The sequence below is a fragment of the Chelonia mydas genome, chromosome 2 (assembly GCF_015237465.2).
Source record: "Chelonia mydas isolate rCheMyd1 chromosome 2, rCheMyd1.pri.v2, whole genome shotgun sequence".
Classification (NCBI taxonomy): Eukaryota; Metazoa; Chordata; order Testudines; family Cheloniidae; genus Chelonia; species Chelonia mydas.
The window spans coordinates 225,937,077-225,946,046 of NC_057850.1; positions in this window are offsets into that span (position 1 = coordinate 225,937,077).

An 8,970-nucleotide genomic window follows, 5' to 3' on the forward strand; every position below is an offset into this window, starting at 1 on the left:
CCTAGGATATCCTCAGGACCAGCATGGTACTAATCAATAATTTGGGAGTGCTTTTGAGCCTTGATCCCATTGGTTTACGTACATGTTTTACTTTACACACATGAGTAATCCTACTGAATTCAATGGACATACATAAGCCATTAGAAGACTGGAGTGTTGGAGCTTGCATGTAAGAGAGCGATGATGTAGGAAGTGGGAAGGGATTGGGTACTGTTTAAACGGACTTTACACATATCCTATACCCTGTGCCCTCCTTAAAAAAAAATGCAGTTTGATGAGCTAGAAAACTGAGAAAAAGTTTCACGTGTAATTTCAGCACTATGGGGGCTGGAGTCAGAGGGCTCTCCCAATTACACAATAAAATTACCAAATTATTAACTACATTCCTACACTTTTTCTTGGGAAGCGTCCTTTCTGCAATTTGCTTTAAATGTATACAGACCTAGAAGAGTAATTTATCATTCTATACATCATTTTCTGAAAGCTAGCTGCTTTCAGGGTGCCATCCATTCTAGAGCCCAGCTAAACAGCCTTCTAGACATTGCAAATGTGGAAACACCCACTCCCATGTCTTCCAAAACATATTAATTGCTTATTCTGGTGTTGAAGCTTGGAGATATAGCTTAATCCTTCAGAGTTTCTTGCACCTTTCTATGAAATATCTGGTGCCAGCCACTCTCAGAGCTAGAATACTGAACTAGATGGGCCACTGGTCTAATCCAGTATGGCAATTACTAAGTTTCTATGACAAAAAATAATCAAAGGCTGATTTCCCTCTGGAAATCCCATGGGCCAACTTTTATTTTTACAGAGCTCCCAACCACAAATCATAGAAAAGTGTGGTTTCAAAAGAGGGGTTCAAAACTGAGGACGATTAAAGAGCAAGCTGGTTTTCTTGACTGAGAAAAATATTTTTATTCCCCCAGTAAAATGTATTTGTGAATGGCATCCATAGTCTTTGTATTTTTATCTGTATTATTTTAAATAAACATTGGTTAGTCATGAATTTTGAAAATGATTTAATACATGTTGGGTCTTTATTAGCTGTTGCTAATCGCAGGGTATTTAGTAACATCGGAAGTCAATCATTGTTCAGAATGTTTCAGAGAGTCATCTTTTATAGGAAGGGAAAATGGGGTAAGCTGCATGGTTCTGGATCACAAGGCTCAGTCAATACCATGTGACAGTCATTCAGTGACAGAGAGTATGTGAACTGAGTTGGTCGTCTCAGCCCAGTTCTTTCCTAACAGTCAAGTGTCAACATCACAGAACACCCACCACTACTGGCCATAATTCACAACCTGGCCGGCAATATCAGCTGAGGGGCTAAGGACTGAATGAGAGAGAACTATCCGCTTACTCCTAGGCATGATCTCATCTGAGGCACAATAGTAAGAAAGTAAAGGGAGTTTGCATTGCCACTCCTTGTAATGTACCTGTCCTGTGGATAATGTGAGCACTTCAGTCTTTAGGACTGTCAATTTAGCAGCTTTCACAAGCACTAAAAGAAACTCCTCAAATATAGAAAAGCATTTTAAAAATGGGAAGAGGAATAAAAATGGTCACTAGTACAAAAAGTATGAATCATGCCAGTGATGGCTACACTGATGTAGCTTCCACATGTCTCACGCACAATTCTGTTTGACAGACCTTGGAAAGGGTAATCCTTGTCTTTGCAGTTTTGTAGAACTGCATCTACTTTTATCACTTCTTGCTCTACAAATTGCTTCAGAGCTAGGAGAGACAAAGTGGAGAAGTTATTCTTTTCTGTTTAATATTTGGAAGCTTTATTTTTTGATAATCCAATTGCTGCTGCCCCCTCCCCCCAAACACTCAGAGTTCCAAATGACTATTCTTTTTGACAATCCTGAGATAAATTTGGCTTCAGGTTTATAAGTAGTATTGAAGACAAATGTACCAGAATTATTTTGCTAGATTCCCTTATTTCCAAGGAAATGTCTCACTGTCTTTGTTTCTATACCTCACCACAGAGCTCAATAACAAAAGATCATAAAGCTGAAATCTGTTGTTATCCTTTTGGCTGGAACATTGTTTCTTTCTTTTTCTTTTTTTTCTATTAGGGGCCTCACTGTGTAAGTAGAAACTGCCATAAAACCAAATAATTGTATATACTCAGAAGGAGTTAAAAAGGGAATCTCTTGTGGTTTGCAACAAATCCTAAATTTGCAACACTGCTATTATCACTTACTGGAGCTTGAATAGCTTGTGAAATATAATTAATACTGAATATTGTTGAGATAAATAAGTCTGATGCTACTCAACTTTAGTGCAGCCACTACTGACTGAATGTTTTATGGAACACGGAGGGAGGCAGATGAATTCCTAGATTCTACGCTCCCAGAGGCAGCAAAGCTTTTCTAAGGTTCCTGGTGGTCCAGCACTCTGAGGTTCAATATCCAAAAATTGGCTGCATCCAGGAAAGTAGGCTTATTCAGGACAGCACTTAAGCATGTGCTGAAGTCCCACTGAAGTCTAATTAGGAGTAGATCGCAGTTTACGGTAGGATTTTCTTAAATTGGTAATGATGGGAGGACAAATTCTAAAGCAGATTCAAACATTTAGAACTTTAAAAATCTTCTCTCAATTTGAAGAAAATAAGTGGATTTGTACCCTTACTGTACCTGTCACTTTGCTCAATAGATAAGCCCAAAGTGAATTAAAAATATAAAGACAAAAAACACTTTTTCCTAAAAGGTTGATTGCCTGGCATTTAGTCCAAGATGAGCACCTTCATCTCCCTTCTGCAAAGCCTCTAAAATTGGGTTGCCAGTTGGTTTCTGTATGGTTGAGCCAGGATATGTTGGGTGGTTAGATAAGCATGCCTACCATTCCTCTCTATTTCCCCTCATTATAAGTGATATCCTTCAATATAGACTGCCTGACACAAATGCTGTGATATCTTGGTTGTACATTACTTACATCATGCATGCCAACTCATAAGAGTCCAGTTACATAACGTTATAGATGCTAATCAATCCTTCATATTTTAAGAGTCCTGCTCAGTTTTTTTCTATGTTTACCATGTTTTAGGATAGGTCTTCATCCAAAGTGTCACAAAATTTGAATCTTAGTAGTCCAAGAAACAATATTCCCCACTAATTTCAGCATTGCCAAAAAAGATTCAGTGGATTGAAGAGTCTATATATTCCCAAATCCTTAATAAACTAATTTCCAAAAGCATCTACTTCAGCTCCTGTCAAAATTAAGCAACATGGCCAACCACATTAGGGGAAAAAGCAGATAGTCCTATGGCTTCACTACAGACATTTCCAACTAGTGTCTTAAATCTATTTAAGGGTGTTTTCTGCCAGCTCAAAAATTTTGGTAATCCAGCCAACAATCTCAGGGAATTTAAAATGGCAAGTCTAATTAACATGATGGGCCCTTTCCTGAGGCCTTTGCCTAATCAGGAAATTTAAGAGAGGAGACTAACATCAAATTCAGGTGTTAATGCTTCTTTATGGGCACATTTACACCCTTATGTGGTTCCTGCGTTGCATATCAAAGGCCTTTTCGAGGGAGGTCTCTGTATAATCTGACACACAGAGTCTAAAGAACCACACTAAGGACTCCATATATTTTAGGCCTTCTGGGCTGCCTACAGTTCTCTGATAATGGAGTTCAGCTGTCAAAATTGGGGGCCCAAACTTTCATTTAATCTAATCTTCTATTGTGAAAATAATCTTAAACTACCTGGGGTTAGCCCTGGCATAATTCTGCCTGAATCCTCTCTCCCTGAGAAGCAGTGCTAAGAAGCTCCTTTCCATCACTGTCTACCTCAGTTGTCACTTGTAACACCAGAGGGATCCTGGTGAACTCCAGGACAGCATGAAATCTGATAGCCCAAACCTGCAAGAAAATATTGCTTCCCATGGTTAGTGCAGAAATGATGTGACTCAGGAAGCGTTATTTCTTTCCCAAAAGGATTCTTTAAAAGGTATTTAGAGTCCCCAGACAAAAGCAAGAGGCTATTCCTGCTTCTGCTTTGTGATTTGGGAAAGTGGTCAAGCACCAAATGTCTATCGGACTAAGAAAAGGGATCCAGATCAGACATGCCAAACCTGCAAAAAAACACAGAAATTTGGCTTGTTTTCGGCTTAATTGGCTTGTGAGTTGCTTGTTGGCTAGTTTTGGGCTTTTGGCTTGTTTGGCTTGTAGCTTGTTGCGTCTTTTTTTTTTTTTTTTGATTGGCTCCCAGCAAGCAGGGGCAAGGGGCAAGCAGGGGCAAGGGGAAGGAGAGAGTCAGGGGTGCACAGCAGGCCCACCACAGTCCCAGACTGCATGCCAGGGGGATCTAGTCACATAGAGTGTTGGATTTCTTAGGGATTGGCTTGTTTTGGCCTTGTTTTGAAATGGGATTATCTTGATTTTTGGCTTATTGTGAAAGTTGGGGTGCTTATTTACCAAGTGAAAGTTGGCAACTGTGATCCAGACCTATATATTTGAATTAATTAAGTCAGTATAGGCCCTTTCAGCCAAGGAACCTGAGGTGAAAATACATCTTGCTAATCCAATGAATGAAAACATCAGAATAAAACCAATGTGAAGATTGCATTCAAACATCTTCTCATGTTTCTGAGAGGCACAGATGCTATGGAAATGGAGGCCCAAAGCATACCTATATATAAAAGTGAGATTGATGGTCTTCTCAGTACTAGGAAGGATAGGGGACAAAAATGGGACGTGGGTGCGGAGTAACAACATTTATATTTAAAACCATTAAATGGAGGACAAAAAACAACTTTTCCTTCTTATAATTCTGGTAATTAAAATGAATCCTGCTTTATGATGACTTAACATATGTAGGGATTTGTGGAGACATTCTAAGTTAGATCTACAGGCACAGAGATTCAGGCAGTAAGGTAACAAGACTAAGGAAGTGATTTCCTTCTTCTGTGCTTCTGTCTTGGAGCAAATAAAGAGATAATGAATGAAAAATAAATCTCTGGGTCCTAAAATTGAATGTATCTATCTGTGACATTCTGTACCTTGGGGGAGGACTCTGTAACCCCCATATTCCTCATTTACGTATGATTGTGATCTTGCATATAAAGCATGCCTTGTAAGGTATCAGGGGAAAGGTTAGGAGTACTTGTGGCACCTTAGAGACTAACAAATTTATTTGAGCATAAGCTTTCATGAGCTACAGCTCACTTCATCGGATGCATGCATGTAGCTCATGAAAGCTTATGCTCAAATAAATTTGTTAGTCTCTAAGGTGCCACAAGTACTCCTTTTCTTTTTGCGGATACAGACTAACACGGCTACTACTCTGAAACCTGTCATTATGCAAGGGGAAAGGTTATGATCTGCTGAAAGTCATTTCTCTATCCGTACATGTATATCGCATCCATAGAGGAGTGTAGGAACAACAATTATCTTCTAGACCTGGATCTTGGTGTCCTGCCATTGGTCACGGTCTGTGAAAATGCATCAGAGAAATTTCCCAAAGGAAGCACTTGCGCACTGGATCTTGTGCTGGATCTGTCGATTTCTGCATTTTGAGAAAGTTGGCTACTGAGGTAGCAAAAGTGCTCAACTGTCTCCAAAGTCTGACCCTCGATGGTGATTTGTGGTGGGTCATGTGCAAGGCCTGAAGCATGTGGATAGAGCACTTTAGTCTTCTCAATATTGAGTGAGAGTGACCTATCAACAGCACCTCAAGGATTTGGAGAGGTATCACCAATGATGTCTCTGGAAGACCCTTTGCGTCAAGTGGCAAGATCACCGTACTAATGCCAGCATCCTTGCTGAAGCCAAGGATTGAAGCAATGATCCTCATGCACCAGCTTCACTGGGTTGGATATTGTATGTGGATGCTAGACTCTCACCTCAAGTTGTTGTAGCTTGTTGCTTCTTTTTTCTTGATTGGCTCCTGGCAAGCAGGGGTGGGGGGGCAAGCAGGGGCAAAGGAGGAGAGAGTCAGGGGTGCACAGCGGGGCCACCACAGTCCCAGACTGCACGCCGGGGGATCTAGTCACATAGAGTGTTGGGGTTCTTAGGGATTGGCTTGTTTTGGCATTGTTTTGAAATGGGATTAGCTTGATTTTTGTGACAAGTCGGGGTGCTTATTTACCACATGAAAGTTGGTAACTGTGACAATGGCCACATGGGGGGGCCTTTTCTCCTGACCCCACCTATGCTACAAGCAACAAAGACACTGAGAAGAAGACTGAAGACCCCAACAGAGGAGACTGGCCCAGATTTAAGGGACAATTCTGTATATTAAGGATTGCAATATCCAGTGGGGTGAGAAAAACTGCTTAATCTAGTTGCTGCCCAGTCTAACAGGGTTGAGAGTTTAGACTGCATGCTTATATTTTATTTCTTTTGGTAACTAACTCTGACTTTTTGTCTATCACTTAATATCACTTAAAATCTATCTTTTATAGTCAATAAATTTGCTTAACTGTTTATCTCTACCAGCGAGTTTGTATGAAGTGTGTGGGAAATCTGCTCAGATTTTGCAAAGACTGGTGTATGTCCACTTTCCATTGATGAAGTGGTGAACCAATTAATAAATTAGCACTACTCCTCTTGAGCAGTGCAAGACGGTATCTTCCTGGGGTACAGTGCTGGGAGCTGTGGGGGGGGGGGATTTGGCTCTAATGCCTTTCTCAGTGTGATTCATGAGTGGTTCTGGATGCATTCATGCAATCTAGCTGGGTGTGGGGCTCCACATGCTGTTGTTCTGAGTGATCACAGTGCCTGAAGGGGCTTGCTGCTGGGCACTAGCAAGGCATTGTGAAAGACAGCTCAGGCTGGAGAGCGTTCAGGGGGCACAGCAGTCCGACAGTTCCAAGCTGCACCCCGGGGATCCCATCACACTATCTATCTGTCTTTAGTGACTGATCCTGGAGAAAGAGGAAAAGAGAAAGAAAAGGGTGCAGAGAACAAAAGAAGGGAAGAAAATAAAGATATAAGGGAAAAGAGGACAGAAAGAGAACCAAGAGAAAAAAAGCAAAGGAAAAACATAAAAAGGAAGTATAATATTAAGATTCATTTTTTAGCAGTGCCATATTCTTGCTTCCTTGGATTTTTTGCCAATAGAAAGGTGCCATTTTTGCAGCTTCAGCAGCCTCTGGTGGGATTGTTGGCAAATGGAGAGAATACAGAGGGAATTAGCTTCTCTTAATGCCCCAGTTACTGCTGCCTTCTTGGATGGTGGAGTCTCCACTAAGGCAAAAGAACAGACAAGGTACCTATTGATTTACTCACAGTCAAGCCTCCCCCTCTTCCTTCTCTTGGCCCCTGGCTTCTCAGATCTTTCTATTAAACTTTTAATAGTGGGAAACCCTGGGCTCAGGGTAGCACTGCAGTCATTCATTAATGTCTACCTAGCAAACAAATAACTCTTTAGCTGCACCCTAGGTGTCCAGCTTGCTTTGTGCCTGGAGGGGGATTTGTAATCGAAACAGGGAAGCGCAGGAGCAAAGGGAAAAAATGGGCTATAATAACCTGGGAACGGGCCTTTCATTCAGGTAATGTACAAGACACATGTTAATGATTTCAGCTTAAGTACCAGGCAGAGAACTAACTAACCATGCAGAAAACCACCTGCATGTACCAATGTAGTTGCACAGGGACTTCTAAGGAAAGGGACAACAAAAGGTAGGTTGCTGGATTTGGGGGGGAATTGTTTTGTTGTTTCTTGTTTTATTCTTTTCAAAAATATCTTTTAAAATATCTCCCTAATGGAACAACATGCTAAAAATTCTCCCAGATATGTCCTCCTGTCCTTTTGGCATAATGTAGTTCTGTGGTTGGATTAGCAGTTTTTATGGATATTTAGATACAGTGAATTGACTTTTTTGGCAGCTGTACTGTAAATAGAACCAGGAGAGCAGGCAGGTATGGACTAGGGTGGGAGAAGAAAAGACTGCAGTGTAATTAAGTCCATCTTCAGAATTCAAAATCTGCTTTGCAAAGACATTCAGGATGAATTTTTGTGCATAGCAAATTAACAAAAATATAGATACAAAGGAATCTAGTTTTGCTTTCTAGAATGTTATATCCAAAATGATTTGGATGCAAAAAGGACTTTTCTCATCTCTTTCTTCTTCTTCTTCTTCTATTTGTCCATCTAGGTCTGTCCTCTCTACAATGCCAGCTGACTGAGGCACTAATTTGTCCACATTGCTGATGCCATAAGATGGACACACCAGACTGCTGCATGTAATAGTGAGATAATATAATAAATAATAATAATAATAAGATAAATACAACAAAAGGAAAATGACTTTAAAAAGGGGGAGAGGACTGTAAATTCCTTAAATAGAGGCTAGATTTCCTTTTTCATCCCTAAATATTTGCAATCAATACTTCACTACTACCCAGGCTACTCAATAATCCAATGACAGTATCAGAGATGTAGTTAGTTACTACAAATTGCCAACGGGGCTTTGATGGCTCCTACAGAAGAGCTATCATTTTTTGGATAATCTCTTACAGAACACCCTGGAGCCTTAGACTTTAATATAAAAATATGTCTATAGGAAGGGAACTGGAGTGATATTTAGGTTTCATCCCAATCCCTTTGAAATTAGCTGATGCTATTTTGTAGCATCATGTGCTAAAACAATGACAAAAGGTAAAAGAGGGGTATATTACTAATGTCTAAAAGTCTGAATGTAATGTACAAGATATTAAGAGTCCTAAAAGCATTTGGACATTAAGTGAAGCTGAGCAGGTCCATAGGCAAACAAGCCAAGGTAAGGGTGCTTTATATAATGACCCATAGTCCTTTCTTCTCATCTCTGTTGACTTTCCCATGGGGGACTTCAGAGGAATGTTATTAATTATTAACTATCATTATTAGTCCCTGTTATAATCTATTACAGAGGTAACAATGACCTAAATCCTTCTCACTTTGCACAATTCGTTCGACTCATTTCAACAGGCCTACTCATGTCAGTAAGCCAAGAAGAATTTATGCATACAAAAATAAAG